This window comes from Pipra filicauda, unplaced genomic scaffold (genome assembly GCF_003945595.2).
Source record: "Pipra filicauda isolate LSUMZ 115617 unplaced genomic scaffold, ASM394559v2 scaffold257_size1096998_pilon, whole genome shotgun sequence".
In the NCBI taxonomy this organism is placed as follows: Eukaryota; Metazoa; Chordata; class Aves; order Passeriformes; family Pipridae; genus Pipra; species Pipra filicauda.
Window position 1 is genome coordinate 297,736 of NW_024104373.1, and position 18,335 is coordinate 316,070.

Genomic DNA, 18,335 nt, shown 5'->3' on the forward strand with positions numbered 1-18,335 from the left:
AAAAGTACTGTGCACGATGTTAGCATTCTTCAGAGCCACATGCTCTGTCAGCCCTTTCATTTTAAATATGTATTAGTTTTAGAAAGGGAAGTTTACTTTGACTGCACTGTTTCACTTTCCTTAAAACACATTAAATGCAATGATCCTTTTAAAGACACTTACTGAAGTATAGATGAAGATGTGGTTTGTGCCTCTTCCTTATCTCAAGGGATATAATGCCTCAAGATCACACACATAGTACACACAAGATACACTACTCATTCATATTAAACCATTCAGCATGCATTGAATGTCATGGAATTAAAACAATGTTTAGAAAACCACAAGATTTTGCTTTTCTCTTTGGTGAAATATCTTGAAAACACTCAAGTCATGATGAGGACAAAGGAGATCTCCTTCTGTATTATACAAACCCTAGTTATTAATGTGAGGATGAAACCAATTAGAGATTAGGTATATGGCTGAGAAAAAAATTAAATCTAAAACCTCTTACACTTGCATTCATACAACTGCATTGCTATTCATAACAATTCCATAACTGAGAAATGAACTGAATCCAGTTTCTTTAACCCAGGGACAAATTTAACTCAAGAACGCAGGTGCTTTGTATTCTGCACGTGTGAATGGTCTACAGCTTTTCTGTGTTATTAGTCTAGTTTCAGCCATTTTAGCAATTCCACTGTATTTTGTTCACAGCTTTTGGCTTCCACCCTTTTTCATTTTCCCTTTCTCCTGCCAGACCCTTAATCAGCTTCTCTGGGAATTTATATAGCTCCCATGACTGCTGTATAAGAACACCTAAAAAACATTAATGCCTTTTTATCTTCACTGCACCTTTATTCATAAGAACAGTGTTAATTCACATTATACAGTGAAGGAACAAAAGGACAGAGAGATTAAATAACTTGGTTATCAGTGGAAGAGAAATCTGTAAAGCACCAGGAACTGAAGGCAAATACGCCTTAACAATAGCCCCAAGTACCTCCTTACTACTCTCTGCTCGTAGAGCACGAACAGCCTCAAGCATTTGATGCTCTGTCCAGGCACGAAGAACACTCTTGAAGTTCCATAGTGGAGGTGCCTGTGCTGGAAGTCTGTTGTAGCACCTCCATGGGGAGAAAGCAGCTCTCTCAAAGGATAATGAGAATCAAAGTTGGGAGCCCCTCTCTCTTTCCCTTCCTCTCACTCTGTCAAACAGCTAGGATGGTTGGGTGTCTAAATCAAGCACCCAAACCAGCTCTCTAAAGTAGATGGTATGAGTCATTTAGTTAACTTAAAATGCCCTGTACTGATCCACAAAGAGAATCCCATGAAGTTTTTCATGCCACTTTTACCTGCCTACGCATGTGGATCACTCATCATAGTAGTATCTGAATGGCTGGTTTAACTAGTCACATTAATTTTCGTGTTTTAACACTGAATTTTGACTACTGGTTGCTGCATTCATTTCTAGTTTCTTCTAATTTTTGTCCAACATGAAGAATGTCATTATATTATCATAGGGAGAGGTGGGGTGGGGTGTGAGCAAGTTTCACAAATTCTGCAACAGCTCCTACCTCTCCTGCAACCCACTAACTCTGCATGGCACTTTATCTGCCTATCGATAATCCTTTATCATGTTCCGTAATAAAATCACGCTCTCCCACGTGCTGCTTTTTCTTTTCTCTCTTCTCTTGTTAAGATATTGGGGGTTTAACAACTGGTGCAGTTTGAATTTTTCTCTGTGGCCCTAAAAGGAAGCCACGATGGATTAAGAGGTAACTGAATGTTGCCTGGTTGTTTTGTTTCCCTGTTTTGGAGAATGCCATTTACGTAGACATAAATATGTACAGTTACTTATCTGTTTATCTCACATTGCATAGATATTTCCTGCTTCTCCACACTCCCACCCCATACAACAGGTTGTAAGAGTACAAAATGCCTCTGACCCAACCACGTACCTACTAACAGGCAACTCTGTGTCTCTCTTCCCTGTGAGTGTGCACCTGCAGGACTAATGCTATGGAAGAGGGGTGCCTACTCCCTTGCAACTTTGTGCAGAAATGGGATCAAATTTATTGGGGGGAGCGTCAGAATTTGAGAGTTATGTTTTATAGAACATTTGTTTAGTGTAATAAACATCTGCAAATGACTATTTATTTCATGAAGTAATTAACATTCCTAATTAGATGCACCTTGCAGCTGCTGTTAATCTTAATTGGCAATAATGCAGTTACATTTTGATACATATCTTCGGAAGAGTTACAGAAGACAAGGAGGGAAAAAAACCCGACAAAAATCTGAAGGGAAGGAAATAAAACTGTTCCCACACAGTTCAGAGAGTTCGCACAAAGAAGATCCCATGGCAACAGCGAGGCCCACAGTTTGCCTTATAAAAATCCAAGAATAGATAATGTATCATCTCTCCTAAAGCACTTTGCTTCGGAAACCGGAGGGGAAGGTGGGGAGAAAAATAAAATAAAGCACAAGAGGAGAAGAGAAGAAGGGTGACCCCCGCGCGTGTCGCGTTCATCCTCCCGTGCCCCTGCCCTGCCCCAGCCCCGTCCCGGGCGGGCGCGGAGCGCTGCGGGCAGAGGCGGCGCGGGAGGCGGGCGACGCCGGGGCGGAGGGAAGGAGGCCCCACCACCCAGGAGTTTCTCCAGGATCCCTTCCGAAGGGCCCTCCCCCCCCGGCTCCCCCCAGCACGATCCCTCCTCCGGAGCCGTCGCGGAGCGGCGAGTGCGGCGCTGTCCATCGGGGGGCAGTGCCGGCCCCTTCCTGCCGGCCCGGCGGAGGGCGCGTTCCGCCGAGCGAGCCAGCCCGGCTCGTAGGAACACAGGGATCGTCTATGCACTGCAGTTTCTCTCGCCTCTCTCTCTCTCTCTCTCTCTCTCTCTCCCTCTCCCTCCCTCCCTCTCTTCCTCTGCTCCCGAGGATATTTTGGGTGGATTGTGGTTATCAATCAAGACCTCCTCTTCTTTGCTGATCACTTGTCATTTTCACCGGGGATTAGTATCGTTCGGGGCAAGCGGACAACTAAAAAATTTTTTTTTCCTTTCTTCTTTTCCGCGTCTGGAGAATTTACCCCCCCCAAACCTCCCTCTCCCCCACCATCTTTTTTTGGTGGTGTGGTTTTTTTTTTTGTTTTTTTTTTTTTTTTTTTTTGCGCTGCGGTGCGGGTGCTAGGACCCGGCAAGCACACTCCCCCCGCCCCCCCCGCAGCGCTTTCCCAGCGCCAGGAAACCCCTCCGGACCGTCGCTCGCCGGATACTTGTGCGGGAAGCCGGGATCTGGCCCTCGGCGGCGCGCTGGGCGCGGAGCTGCCCGCGGGCGGCGCGGGGGCCCCCAGGCCGGCCGCCCCCTTCCCCCCTCCCCCCCCCAGCCGCACCTGGATGGTACCTCCCGCCGGCGACGCGGGCACTTTCTGAACTAGGAAGGAAGGGGCGACTCGGGGGGGGGCGGGGGGGGCCGCCGAAGTCTGTATGGAATTACCTGCGCCCGCGGCGGAGCTGGCAGCGGTGGATGGATGGGCACCGCGTCCGCGGCACTCGCGGCCAGCTCAGCCCCAGGAGTAAACACGGGGCTTCTCCGGCCGAGTGCGCAGTGTGGTGACCGGCACTCGCCTCGCTGACTGATCGCACCGGAGGGATATTTCGGGAGACTCCTGTGGGTAAGGTCATTTTATCCAGGCAAAAGCCCGGCATTGCTAAACTTGGTGGCGGGTGACTGAAATGGGCACTTTCGGGATTGCTGCATTACCCTGATGCGAGGGGGCTCCAGTCGCTATTGGTAGTTAAGTGGAATAACTGCAGTAGTTCTTCTGGTGAGTGCTTTTTGCGATAAATAAATAAAAAAATTAATTAAAAATCTCCTCCCTTCTTCATGCACCCTCTGGGTTTGAGGGAGTACTGTAAAAGCAAGGAGTCTTTAATTTTCCCTATTATTTATTTTTTTTAATCTTCCCTGTTGTTATGTATTTGGCTGAAAAGGGTATGTGCTAATGAAGAAGCTCTCCGTGATGGAATCTAATTAATATGAGCTCGGAGCCCATCCGCTGGTTAAATAAATGTTTTCAACTCTGTGCAGCGTTCTGCTGCATTTCATAGCTGCAATGGAGGTAGAGAAATCCTGTTCTTCAAGTTGTTAAACTTTAAGGTGGTGATCCTTATTGATCGTGGTACAGTGCACTGGTGCTAAACGGGTTAAATGCCACTGGTAATTTGGGATTGCAACTGTTCCTGCAAGGAAATTATTAACTGAGGGACAGTAAGGACAAAAAACCCCTCAGCCCGATAGTAGAGAAATACCGTAAATGTCACTAGCCTGAAAATCTCTCATCCAACTGCTCTTACAAAATATTTTTTTCACCCAATAACTTACCTACTGAAAGCTCAGACCACGTGTATGGGAGTTGGAAGATGTGCAAACAGAGATGCTCTCTTCGATATTTCGTACATACATGCATCTCGCTGAGGGACTGTGTGGGAATTCATTCCTGTTACTTGTGGTGTCAAGCGAGACAGGGAAAAAAAGGAAAGAAAAGATCATCTTCTTAGGAACAGAAGTGAGCAAGGGAACCACTTTAAAGGAATCCGAGCAATGCACATAGGTAATCTTTCTCCGCTAAATCAGTTCTGATAAGAAGGAATGGGGGAAGGTTAAGGAATCGATAGTGATGACGTTGTGCAGTGCAATGCACTGCAATGCTAAAGTTACATGGTGTGTGTGAAAATATGTACCCTTATGTACTGCTGGTGGGTTCATGCATAATGGATGGAAGAAGATATGCAGATCTGTCTGTAGGAAGATGGATGTGTTTGTGCAAAGACGGCGATTATGTAACTTGATTACATCAGTGGCATCAGTCGCCGATAGTGGAATAATATGCTCCTATAGCGTATCGATCACTTGGGTTAACTTTGTGGCGCTCCTGGCAGCGGGGGATGGAGACCTGGGCAGAGGAGGGGAGATCCTTTCTCAGCTCCTGACAAGGGGTTTGCCTCTTGCAGGCTGCCTTTTGCATCAGCGTGCTGCTGGCGGAGTTTCCCCGGGACAGGGAGTTCACGGAGGAGGAGGAGGAGGCTGCCGAGGCGCTGGTTCAGCCACACCCGGGGAGAGGGCTCCCGAAGAGCCCCTGCAAGGCTGCACAATGGTCCCATTGAGCAGCCCGGGCTGCGCGCTCCTCGGCAAGGTCACACCGCAACCTGGAACTTCGGTGCATGGCAACAGCTAAGCGAAGGAGGAACAAAGCCGAAATTAAAATTGATTCTCCTCCTCCCCCCTCGCCGTCACCTACCTCCAAGCACGTCATTCTGCTCACCCCTCTTCCAATGCTCAAGGCAGGCAGCGCTGGTGCCACTTTGCCCTGAGTGTGAGCGCCCAGCATAGACAGCGTTGTCTCTCTCTCCGGGTGTGCAGTGACTGCCTCACAGCTTTGGCAGGGTGCTGCTTCAGCGTGTTAGGATACAGCGTGACTGACTTTAGAAAAAAGTATTGTCAGATACAACAGTCTAATATACCTGTTAGATTTACAGGAAACTAAAAGGTGGTCCATTAGCACATCTCAAGCGTCTCAGAAGTAGGGAGGTGAAGAGCAAAGGTGTAACAGGAGCCCCATCTGTTTAACTCTGATGGACTTTTTTAGCAAATTGTCCACAAAGATAGTAGTATCAAGATATGCCTTAATACCCATTTTAGAATCCTGAATCACTTTTCCTATCTGTTCAGGGGGAGGAGGAGGAAGAGCACTCCTTGAAGACAGATAAGCTCACAAAGGCACTGCTGAGGCCCCATACCTCTAACAGATGCATTTTCTGAAAAATGTAAACCTGATGAAATCTTAACTCAGCTGAAATGAGTGATCTTATCATCACTGACCTATGTCCTTCCCCACTTCACTCTGACTCCATTCTAACAAAATGCCACTAAAATATTTCTCGGTTAAGAAGAGGTGAGAGCAGAGTGAGTTTTACATCTCTTGATAAACATGATCTTTACATAGCTACTAGATTTAATGCACTTTCAAACTCATGGTAATTTCACCCTACAACTAACCTGAAAAATAATTTTCTCTGCTTCCCTGGAAACATCAGTATTTTAAAGTTGGTTCACCATTAGTTCATGACTATTTTCATATTTCTGGAGGATAAGTCTGGGTAAGCACTAATAAATCCTGCTAATGTAGTTTAGAGTTTGACATTCATAGAGTATACTGAGTAAATTGGAAAAAAAAGAATGTGAAGTTAACTCTGTTTCCATCCTTCAGGGGTCAGAATAACACTATGGCAACTCCTATGCATCGCTACAGCTCTTTTGATTTTTAGGCATGTCCATGGCATACTCTGTTCTACCACACATAATTACAGGCATGCTCTTTCTATTGATTCCTTAAAAGACCCCTTGTGCACACAGGCTACATAACTGTACCACCCATCTTAAAGGAAAGCTCATTTGTCTACAGAAGGTGTTATAAAACTGGTGGTGTAAAAGAGTAGGCATTGACAGTGTGGGAATGTATCACATGGTACATGTAAAGTGCCATGCAGCATACAAAGATTTGCAAATTCAGGATAATAGAGAGTAGTAAGCAACCATGTTTTATTTATAGATTAATTGTATTGTTGTTAGCAATACCCGCTTGGTAAAAATAGAGGGTTTCAGCTCCTATCCAATATCTGTTCAGTTTGCACCAGTGTAGCTTCTTTGAGAGGAAACTTTCATTGCCGAAGTAAAGCTGTAAATCACTCGGACAAATGAAGAGAAAATGTGAAGAGAAATATTTACATAAAACATTCCCAGGCTCCAAATCTCAGACCACTGAAAGCAGTGAGAGTTTTGCCACCCACTCCTTGCTGTCGCTGGAGAGCTGGCTTTTAAACAGCAGTGCATGAAGAATAATCTCAGTGCCTCCCTCTGAAAGAGCAGGCTTCTGACTGTCATTATCACTGAAGACAGTAGACTTGTTTTACTGCTGATAGGAAAATCTGAAACAGGGCAGATCTTAATGAAGCTTTTTTACTATTCGGTGCTGTTCTTGTAATGTAGTCAGAGTACTTTCTGTGGCTATTATGTTGAACCCATATACTTGAAAACAAACAAACAAAAAAAAGGATAACCGGCTGAGGTTTTTCTTCAGTGTATTTGCACTTACAGAGAAGCATTTGGATATACTTCTGTGTTTCATAACAGCTGTGATCTTTAGCGGCTGGGAACCTTTTTATTTTTATAGTGCACACTGTGTGATAATATATGGCAATTGAAACATCCAAGCTCTGATTAATATGATTAAAAGCTAGCAACTTATCTAGTGGTGCTGAAGTTGTAAAGTTTAATTATAGAGACACCATTTGCACAGCTATAGGTAAGGTTGTGTCAGCATTTCTATTATAAACCTCTGTCTTGTTTCCATCCATTGTGTCAGGGGTTCATGAAATAAGAAGAACCCACAGTAGAGACCATAATGGCTATTTTAGGTTACAGTCATGGCCTGTCAGGTTAGTAATTCATGTTTCTTTAAGTCTTTATGTGAATGTCTACAGCAGCACCAAAGCAGCCATTGTGCTCTATCAGTTCAAGTGTATGCTTCTTTTTTTAAAAATGTAATTAAATATGAGGTGATGGACCACAGTGACTCAGGGGATCATTTAATGTGTCATTTTTTTTATGCACTTTCATATTGTTTTCATACTCCTAAAACAAAATCAGATAAAATGCAGCAATGAATTTTACCCATGACAGCTTAAAATTAATGCACAGTTAGGTGAAAGCTCTTTTGAGGGGCGGGGAGGAAGGAGGGGAAAAATGAAGATGAAAGCTTGTGGGTTTTTAATGTTAATATTCCAGCTTTGCATACTCCCCTGAGGTAGTCACATATGGAACTCCATCCTGCAGAAAGGAAAAATCCTATGATATTTGCCAAAGCTCTGTAAGACCAGGGCAAGGAAATCAGGTAGTGCTGGTTCTCTGTTTTAACACTGAGTACTCCGTTTTTCTAGGTCTCACTGTACTGTGTATTATAGGCATTCCTAGGTCATTTCATGGTGTTATACAGCACACTATTTATGCCTCAATAACCAGGTCTGAACAAACGAACCAAGGGTGTCAGTCTTATTGCTTCATGTTCTTAGAAATTTCATGTTTATAAGAACAGCACACAAACATACAGTAATCCTTCAATGGTTGTAGCATCAACTGCAGCAATTACAAAGAACGAAGTAAGAGAAAGGGAGAAAATGAAAACACTGAGATTTTTGCCAATGCAGGAGATACTATTTCCATTTTATTTTTTTTTTACTTTTGGTAATAGTTTAGGAAATTCTCAGCACAGCTTCTGAAAAGAAATACAGAAACCTAACTCGTGTGTCGACAAGATCTGTACAATCTATACAAGTCTATACAATCAGCAGGCAGACAATGGGTAGTGCTACTTGGAGATTGGATGGCTAGTGGCGTCAGAAAGTTTTCTGTTCTTTGGTCCTTCACAGCTCTCCACATTGAATAGAGCATTGTAAAAAAGGAAGAAGATGGAGACTAGCAGAATGGGTTAAAAAAGGGGGCAGAAAAATGTATAAAATATACAGACGATGGTGAAGTACCTACTCTCTCTTCAGAGATAGAATATATTTCTATATTCCTCTTGTCTGTTCTTCACTAGGGAAACCCAGAAGCCTAAAGTTGTTGCAGTTCCCAACTCCCACTGCTCTATTTTTTTTTTTTTGGGGAATGCTTAAACTCTTCAGTATGAGGGCCATCACCTTTTTGTTTTCATGCCTGTTTCCAGTCACACAATGAGACTGTGATCTCTCAGTTGAGGTAACTTGAGGTGCTTCTCCATAAAATGATAAATCAGTGGCAGGAACATGAGAGAAAGAATGTCTTCTGTTAGCTGAAAAGACTGATAATTTACACAAATCAAATTTTCCTCTGACAAAGCATAAACCTTAGAATTTTCAACAAAAATATTACAATGCTCTTACAAGACTGCCACTTAAAAAGCTAGTGCAAGTGCCACATAAAACCTCAATATCTCAGTTCCTCTATTAAGTTATTCCACTTAGTAATGTGTGTGCTTGGAGTGTCAGTAGCAATTTCTACTCAGTCCCGACCAAGAGCTTAGACTGTTTCAAGGAAAATGAAGTCATAGCATGCATCCATTGTAGTGTGCAGGGAAAGGCTTCTGCTGGTGAGGTTAGGAGGGAGCTTAACTGGCTGTGACCTGTCTGGGTTCCCAGACCAGTTGCCTCAGACTGAGAATTGCTGTGCTTTAATGGTGTAAGGGACCTGTATGTACATTGTCCCTGTCTACATCCATTTGACAGTGCACCTTTACTGGATTTGACTCTGAGCTCAGATCATACGCCTCAGGGATAATTCCTACACCAAGATCTGTCGGTATGGTGGAAACCTTGGGATGGAGCCACAATGTCTGCACAGGAATGTGTTTGGCCAGGATGCTTTTGTGTGGCACTGATCCCTGGCAACAATTTTAGCCCTGTGTCTGTCAGGTTGCTGTTCAGTGCACAGAATTTCAGGATGGCAGCAGAGCACAGCTGTTACCATATAGCACCTTGGCATTTTGCATCCTCGACTTTTCTGTAATGCTTTCTGACTGTCTCCTCCCACATTAAAACTTCCCTCTCTCCCCACACAGGAAATCTTACCTTTGCTCATTTTAGAATAACCTACCTAGAAATGCATGGCATTTCCTTTTCAGCAAGCTCTGTGTGTGATGGAAATGTGTCTGTTTGTGTATCAATCTATCTGCACGTTCAGTATACACAATTTATTTTGTTTAATATCTCATACAAAAGAGACAAGGCCTGTGAACTTTCTACTAGACATTTCTTTGGGGGGTCCTGTAGCTGAAGGTGTTGTGCTTAACACCAATGCAAAATCAGGTTTGCTGATTGGTACTGTCTCTCTGCACATACATACATATTTAGTTATCACAGTATCACAGAATCATAGAATATGTAAGTTGGAAGGGACTCATCAGTTTTATCAAGTTCAGCTCCTGGCCCTGCACAGGACAGCCCCAAGAATCACTCCATGTGCCTGAGGGCATTGTCCAAACACTTCTTGAAGTCCGTCACGCTTGGTGCTGTGACCACTTCCCTGGGGAGCCTGTTCCAGTGCCCAACCACCCTGTGGGTGAAAAACTTTTTCCTGATGTCCAATCTAAATCTCCCCTGACTCAGCTTCATGCCATTTGCTTGAGTCCTGTCAATGGTCATGACAGTGAAGAGATCGGTACCTGTCTCTCCTCTTCACCTCACAAGGAAGTTGTACCTGCAATGAGGTCTCCCCTCAGTCTCCTCCAGGCTGAACAGACCAAGTGCTCTCAGCTGCTCCTCATACGGCTTCCCCTCAAGGCCCTTCACCATCCTTGTGGCCTCTTTTGGATGCTCTCTAATAGCTTAATGTGTACTTTCAGGGATCATTTTTGTAGTTTGTCACTAGAGGAGAGTTATGTACGTGTACACATGTACAAATACATATAACTGCTTATGCGTGTTGCTTACGTATGTGTTTACTTACATACCTATGCATTTACTCGCTTGCATACACAGAGAAAGACTGAGACCAAGCCATAAAGAGGAAGTACAGTAGTTATTTCTTATTCTAAATGTAGGAAACAAAGCATCATTCAAACATGCCATGAGATGGTAGCTGGATTTGGGGGTCGATTTAATATCAATATATTTTTTAATGATCTGTAAATGTAACTGATTTGAAGACAACACAAATTTATTTTGGAATGCCAAAGCAGAAACCTGCTTTGAAAGGGCTATGAAAGATCACCACTCGGGCTGTATGATATCATCTATAACTTTAGAAGTATACATGATAAAACTTTGGAAGATACAATCTGAATCTTTCCTGTATACCTTTCCAACAGAAGAGATACTATCAAAAATCTCTTGTCCCTTGCTATGGAAAAGTTCAAATAGAGTGTTTGCTCAGTTCACAGCAGAAGAAAGCTATATATATTATAAAAGGAATGTAAAGCTTTGTTTAGTATTTTTTGTGTAACATTTAGCAACTGTTGACTCTCATATTCAGTATGAATAATGGGTCTGCCTGTGGTCACTTCTTATCCAGAAAGCTATTAAGGAAGGAAGAAAGGACTGAAGAATGACAGCAAAATGAAAAGTTTTCCACATGAAAAGATTCCTATCTGAGGAAAGAGATGAAGGCTTTGTTTTATTCAGAAAAAAAGAGGAAGATATGATGTGTGAGAACAGGTGATGCAGTAGGAAATACTGAAGGCTATTGAAAAATAGTTTTGGTTCTCTTAAGTATTGTTTTCCTGATGACCAATAAAATTTAATTGCAAAAAAGTAAAGGAAAGCACTCCTTTACATAGTTTATTTAAATCCTTTGTCTCTAGGATACATTGAAGAAACAGCTCTAGTAGAATATAATAGCTTGCTAAAAACAAAATTTTAAAATTTTGCATTGTAATGGATACCTAGTTAAGATTATCAGCCTGTATAACAGATAGTTAGAAGGTTATCACCCTGTGTACCCCAGTTATAGTGTAATCAGTGGATGTATGTGTCTGTGATTTTGGAAATGTTAAAGAATGCTTCTTCCAAGGGATTTGTTACTGGCTTCCCTTGGAGGTCTGCTGTCTGACTAGATGGACTGTTTGTTCTTGTAACCATAGTTCTTCATTACCTGTTCATTTTACAAACCCAGCAGTTATGGTAATGCTTAATAAAGATTTTATTAATGCTGACTGGGCAGCCTAATTTTGCTGTTTAAGTCCTCATTGCTAAAGTCTTGATCCAAAACCCACTGAGGAAAATGGAAAGAAACCCACTGCACTCAGTAGGTATTGATCAATTTTCAGCTTTATCATCTAATTTCCTAATTTTTGTCAATTTCTGTGAAAAAAAATTCATGCTGTTTCTTATCTTTAATAAGAATAGATTAGATTGATTAGAAAAAGAAAATCTTGTAAACTTTAACAGAATTCAATAAAGCTTCACTATGTTCTTGACATCTGTGCTGGTTTAAAGGTAAACCAGCAGGGGAAATGAACTCAACTCAAAAGAGAGATTATAAATCAGAATAACAATTTAATAAAATAATACAGTAAGTACAATTATACAGACAAACAATTGGTTTTAACCCACAAACCCCAAATATATAACCCTGCACCCTGAGGCATGAACAGTGGTGTTCTTTGGGCCCCCTGAGTCCAAAGTAAAAGGAGAGGGGAAAACCTGTTGGTGAGAGTGCTGTTGCAGTCTGGTCAAGAGTGGTGATTGCAGTCCAGTCGAGAGTGATGGTTGCAGTCCAGTCAAGAGTGGTGGTTGCAGTCCAGTCAAGAGTGATGGTCTGCAGTTTGGTTGAGAGTGGTGGTCTGCAGTCTTCCTCTGGATCCCACGAGTGGTTCCAAAAGTTCCAAGACTCCAAGATTATATATTCTCCAGTTCAGGCAGGAATGCTCAGTACTTCCCTCAGGGCGGGGAGTTCCACAAAAGAGTGTGAGGAGGAGCACCCTCCTGTCTCACAGGCCTCTTAACACCTAGTTTATAGCCTGAGGAGTCAGGCTGCTCTGGGCAGAAGGTGTACATAGTCTATTGATACCTTCATATTTTGTTTCTTCATTGAAAGGAATGTCTAGATTCTTAAAAGGTTACCACACCATCCTTGGTCTCTGGTGCTTTCAGTTGTTGTGATGGGAAACTTGTAAAGCTCTTTAAAATCATTCACTAAAAATATACGCAATATTAGGGTACATCCTGAGCTCATTAATCAAATTAGAGATATTTTTCAATCTGTAGTTAGTTTAACTTATCCTCCTTCATATTTCTTCTTCAGTGCTTTATATATAAATTAACGTATAATATATATTATATATAATAATGTATATTCTGTCAAAGGACCATCACATGGCTCAATGGACAGACACTGTAGTTCTGCTTATGGCTGTTCACTTACAAGGGATCTTCCTTAATTAGTGTTTTTTTCTTGATTGTGTCCATTGGTAGTATCACTTAATGCTTAAAACTTTCATATTAGCTAATGCAATGTATGTCTTTTATTTCTTTGGCGTCTGAAATCAGTCTCTTTCACTAGTTCCAAATATTCCTTCTCTGTAAAACTTTACTAGATGTGTCAATGCTTCAGTGTCCTGTCTCTAAACTCTGAAAGACGTAAGCATCTTCTGTCTTCTTGTCTTTTTACGTGTTTCATCTATTTATAATATAAACTCTTTGTTTAATATTTCTATGTTATTATATATGAAGTAGGGTTAGAGAAAAAGTTAATATCTTCCCCCTACCTAAGTGGAAATTCAGTTTTTTGTCAGCCCTTGAAAATCATAGAAAGTGTTTGCTTTCTTGAAGCCTCCAGAAAAGAAGTGATTTCCATTTTGGTTGGAGGGTAGATTTTTTTAATATTTTCTATTTATTTAGTACTTAGATTTTGGGAGAATTGAATCAAAAGATGCCATTTTAGACATAAAACTTTAATGAAAACATTTTCTTCTCAGTAGAAAATTAATCAGGGAAGATAATTTCAGAGGATTTAATGCAAGTTCTTAGCAGAACAGGACTCTCAGCTAAGGTCTTTAGGTGCTAAATAATACAAATATGAAAATAGTACTGTGAGTCATACTGCTGGGGGTGGCTGGGTCAGCTGCCTGTTTCCTAAATACTAATCAGTCTTTTTAATTTAAGATTACCTCACTATTCATCTTCTTCTTTTTCCATGTTGTCTGAATTAATTGGATATTAAATATGGATGGGCATGAATCAAAGGTAGCTCGTGTTTTTCCTTTTTGTCAGGGTTCAGGTGTAACCCATGTAGTTAACAGAACAAAAATGTTAATAATACTAGGTCTTTCAGATTTTGCTGCTGAACTTTGACCCTGTGTTTGCTTTTATTCATCAAATCTTAATCCAGTGCCCAGGGATTTGTGGGAAAGGCTGCTGTTGGTCTCATTGTGTAGTGAATTAGATTTGGGAATCTTCAAATCTTAGCAGTGAGGTTCTCTTATTTCATGCAGTGCATTCCCTGTCGGTACACAGCCATCAACTGCTGCACGCTCACGGGTACTGACTGCCTTTGGGAAGAGCAGCTTTCCCAAAGGGAAAGATGAAGCAAGGAAGCTCCTGTTTCTCTGGGAGATAATCCCAGAGGTGAGGGGATCTTGGGTTTCGTATATGAAATCTCTGCTGTTTGTTCCAGGTCTTGTTACTGGAATTGACAAGCCGTGCTCAGTGCCATCCGCTGGGCTAATTCCAGCTGACGGCTTTCGACCACGGCTGGACCGCAGAGCACCACGGTGACACTGGCGGCATTTCCCCATCTCAGGAATGCTCCAGCCAGTGGGCTCCGTGCCCGGCACAACCTGTCGCCTGGAGACTCGTGGTTTCCATAGCTTTGCTTAATAGAAGACATTTTTGTCTGCTCGGAAGATACTTGTGTTTGCTGATTTGGAATAATACTAAGTGAAGCAAGGGTAAACCGATTTTGCACAGAATCTCCTGTCAGAGCTCTGTGTTTCATCAAGAACGATCTTAGAGTAACTCCAGTGAAGCTGTTTCATTCAGCTTGCCAGATTGAGTCCAATATGAACCTTCAACATACATATTATTGCATTAATTTTAATGAATAAAGATCACAGACGTATTACTTATTTAATTAACATAGCAAAACCCATTGTCAGTGAGCAAAGAAGTTATATTGCGCAGCCTCTCTAATGCAATCACAAGAGTATTCTTTATGGCTATGAGAATATAATTTTCTTGTTAAAAAGCTTTGATGTTTCTTTAAATATATAAAATACAGGATATGTATAAGGCTTGCCAGCCATCTCAAATGCCTTGTATCAAAATGAATCCTTTAGTTTTAATTTGTGTTTGTTTTGATGGGTTTTAAATAATTCTGATGTATATATACAAGCATATTTATAAATATAAGCAGAGGTATATGTGTATATACATAACTTTTGTTATAAAATCATAGGTGTTAATATTGAAAATACAACTGTTATGTCAATTTTCATATGTTACTTTTACCATTATTGTTGTAATTTTATTTGCACAGTTATGGGCTGTTTAGCCACTAGAGTTTTGCTTTTCTTGTACTTTCCTGCCTGGTTCAACTCACTGATAGACAGAAAATGCTCCTTTAATTTGTTCCTGTGGAATTCAGGAGCATTGTGTTGAACATTGGTCTACTCCACCAAGACCCACTGCGCAAAGTCTCACCCGCGTGTCTGGTTCAGACCTACACGTGCTTTTTCATCCAAACTCCTTCATGCATTACCACATGGCTTGCTCTAAAGTTTCTGCAAGTCGAGGAGTCAAGAAGCCACCAGTCAGATGAAGGACAGTATCTTGACATGTGCAAGACAGGCAACTGTCTCTGTGTTAGTCCTGAATTCATAACTCACAGGGAATCTGTGTTTTGTAATAGGGGAAGCTATGGGCAGTACATCTCATAGGTTGGCAGGAACTGCTTGCTGTGTAAAAGCTGTGTAGATGGCTTTAGATTAATGTAGGAGTCAAGATTTTAGCATATACTTTGGTGTGTTTAATCCCACACTGACGCAGACGATGAAGACCATTGCTTGAACACAATATATTTAGACAGACTGTGGTTTATCTAATAAAAAAAACTGAATGTGAAAATGCAAACATAATTAGTCTAAAGTGTATCAGGCTGTATCAGTGCCACCTGAAATACAGAAATAAGTGAATTTATTGCTTATTTGGCAGGAACTATGGTTCTACAATCCTCACTTCTATTGTTGTTTTGATGCTGTGATTTTAACCCCTCTGAATGCTCTGAAATAAGCTTTTGGCTTTATGCTTTGTTTTGATGAATGGAGGTGACTGAATGTTCAACTAGAGACAGTTGCCTATAACATTACCTTGTATTTTTTCTATCAAAATTGGCACAGTATTCTTAGCTTAAAAAGGAAAGTTTTTACTTTTTTTTAATTCTTTTACTGGAAATTTATAGTTTAAGGTTATTGCAGGATAGAGGAAAATAGTACAATAAGACAATCATACCAATTTTTGCCACCCAAATCCTTTTGATTTTGTTTTGAGGATTATCTCTTAAGGCTTTACGAAAAAAAGGAAAAAAAAAACCCACACAACTTCCCCCGGTGACAATGGAAAGGGTCACACCAGAAAAAAATACAAATTTTTGTAATTAAATTTAGAGGAACACCTCTTTAAGGCCAGAATTTTTTTAAAGTGCAAATTGTCTTTCTTGTTATCTTAGAGGGCAGAGAGTCCCTCTTACTATTTAAAGCTTATTTTTAAAATAGCTTCAGTATGAAAGGGCCCACTTTTTGCTCAGTCTTTAGCAAAGAGTAAAATTAAACATACACTGTCCAGCAACACTCACTTTCAGATGGTCAGAAATAGTTAAAATATAGCAGAGAGCACTATCATTAATCTCAGTATCAAAATAGTATATATACTTCTAGGGAATTCCATAAAATTTAGTTTATGGAACTCAAAAGTTTTATAACCAAGTTGTTGGGATTTGGTGTATGGAATGACTGATTTCAGCAGGAGGTTTTGTTTTGGCGATGTCAGGAATTTTAGTCCACTTTTACTGTTGCATGATCTGTATTGTGCATAGCTTTTATGGTGAATACATGCATGAAACAAGAACTACTTTATCAGTTTCTAAGAGCAAATGCAGACTTCACTTTCTCTGGCTGTACACACCTCTCTTTTTAAAGAACATTAAATTTTACTTGGAAACAAATCCATAGGGGAGAAAATATCCTTAAATGGTCCTGTATTTTATGTTCTTTGATACATAAATACATGATGTGATACAAGAATTAGCTTCAGAAACATGGAATTTATTTATCAGTTGAGGCATTCTAACTGTCACCAGTCACAAACAATGATTGTGACTCCCCTCTGCACACGTTGCTTACCTTATACAAAAATTCTGTATTTACATAATTCATTGTTCCCGAGATTTCATGCCCCAGTTGGACAATTGGCTGCCAGTTAAAATAACAGGAGCTCTCCAATTGGATTTTGTGATAGGTTTTGACAAAGTTCAACTCCTTTGTAGAGGCACATTGTGAGCTGGCAGTGCCTGGCTGACTGGGAGCATGTCAAGTGCCACAGATGGGCAGGCACAGGATGTGTAGGCAGTGTGGAAGGGTGCTTGGAAAGCCATGGGCAGTGGTCAGCAGAGCACTGCCTTCCCATCTTGTGCAGCCCTGTAGTTACCACATGTGCTGTGTAACAGCTAACAGGCACGGGGAAGGCTACTCTAAGATGGATGTTAAAGAAAGGCTATTAATTAAAAAATTGATAATACTTGGTATTGGTCAATGGCCTCTGGTGTGACTTCGGGTTGATCACATAATCCTTTCTGTGGCATACATTATCCCTAAACAGAGATCCTTGCCTCCTTGGCCAATGTTAAACCTTGGCTTAACATCAGCTCCCAGGTGAAGGAGAGGGCTTGGCTGGGAGGCTGTCCATCCACTGGCTTAGGTGGCAAGAAGGGGGGCAGCAAACTTGTGCTGGTTTTGGCTGTGATAGAGTAAATTTTCTCCAAGGGGTGGAAAGCAGCTCATGGACATACTGCCTGATGCCTTACCCTCTCAAACAGGTTAACCAGGACTACAGTATTTGTCATTTGGCCTTGGGTTCCTTCACAACCACCTGCAGTGGACTCCTACTCTTAGTTATTACTATTACTGTTGTTTTTTTATTGTAGCATTTTGGTGTTGTTTTCAGTTGTGTGAAGTGCAGCCTCCCCTGCATGATAGTTTTTTCAGGCATAAAACTAGTAGTAGATATTGTGTGTCCTAGGCTATGTGAGGGATAAGCTAAGGGATAGAATGGTATCAGAGGAGTGTTCAATACAGACCAAACCAAGTCACCTTGGTGTCAGAGGCAGTCATTGGAGTGAACTGTCTTCCCTCACCTGTTGACTCCAAGCAGAAACCAACAGTGAACTCACACAGTGCAGGGTAGATGATCCATGAGAGGAGTTTACTCAGGGACTGCATTACTTTGCAGTGCAGACACATTGTCTGACTTCAATTCCCACAAGCAGAATGGGGTGATAGCACTTCTCACCTCGCTGGCACACTAAGGGAGCAGACACATTAGAGGCTGTGAGATGTTAAGATACGGTAAGATATGGTGTTTTGCGGTGTGATGAGAGTGCAAAAGACAGACTTCTGTCTGAGAAGATGGATGAGTTTCCTTCAGTAAAGCATTAATACATGCTGTATTCTACTCCTGAAATGTGAGCTAGTAGTCACAGACTGCAGTTATTTCTAGGGATTTTTTTATGCAGATGGTACTTTCTGATTGTCACATTATAAGACTCATGCACACATG

At 41.4% G+C, this 18,335-nt stretch overlaps 1 protein-coding gene across 1 annotated transcript in view; it reads left to right on the forward strand.

Annotated features, from left to right (window-relative positions):
* Positions 1-3,218: 3,218 nt before the first annotated feature.
* The window catches only part of IL1RAPL1 (interleukin 1 receptor accessory protein like 1), a 702,170-nt gene continuing 687,053 nt past the window's right edge, over positions 3,219-18,335 (forward strand). Inside the window, exon 1 of the mRNA XM_027724383.2 lies at positions 3,219-3,649. The gene's annotated coding sequence lies outside the window, so the exon portion shown is untranslated. The remainder of the gene's footprint in view (positions 3,650-18,335) is intronic.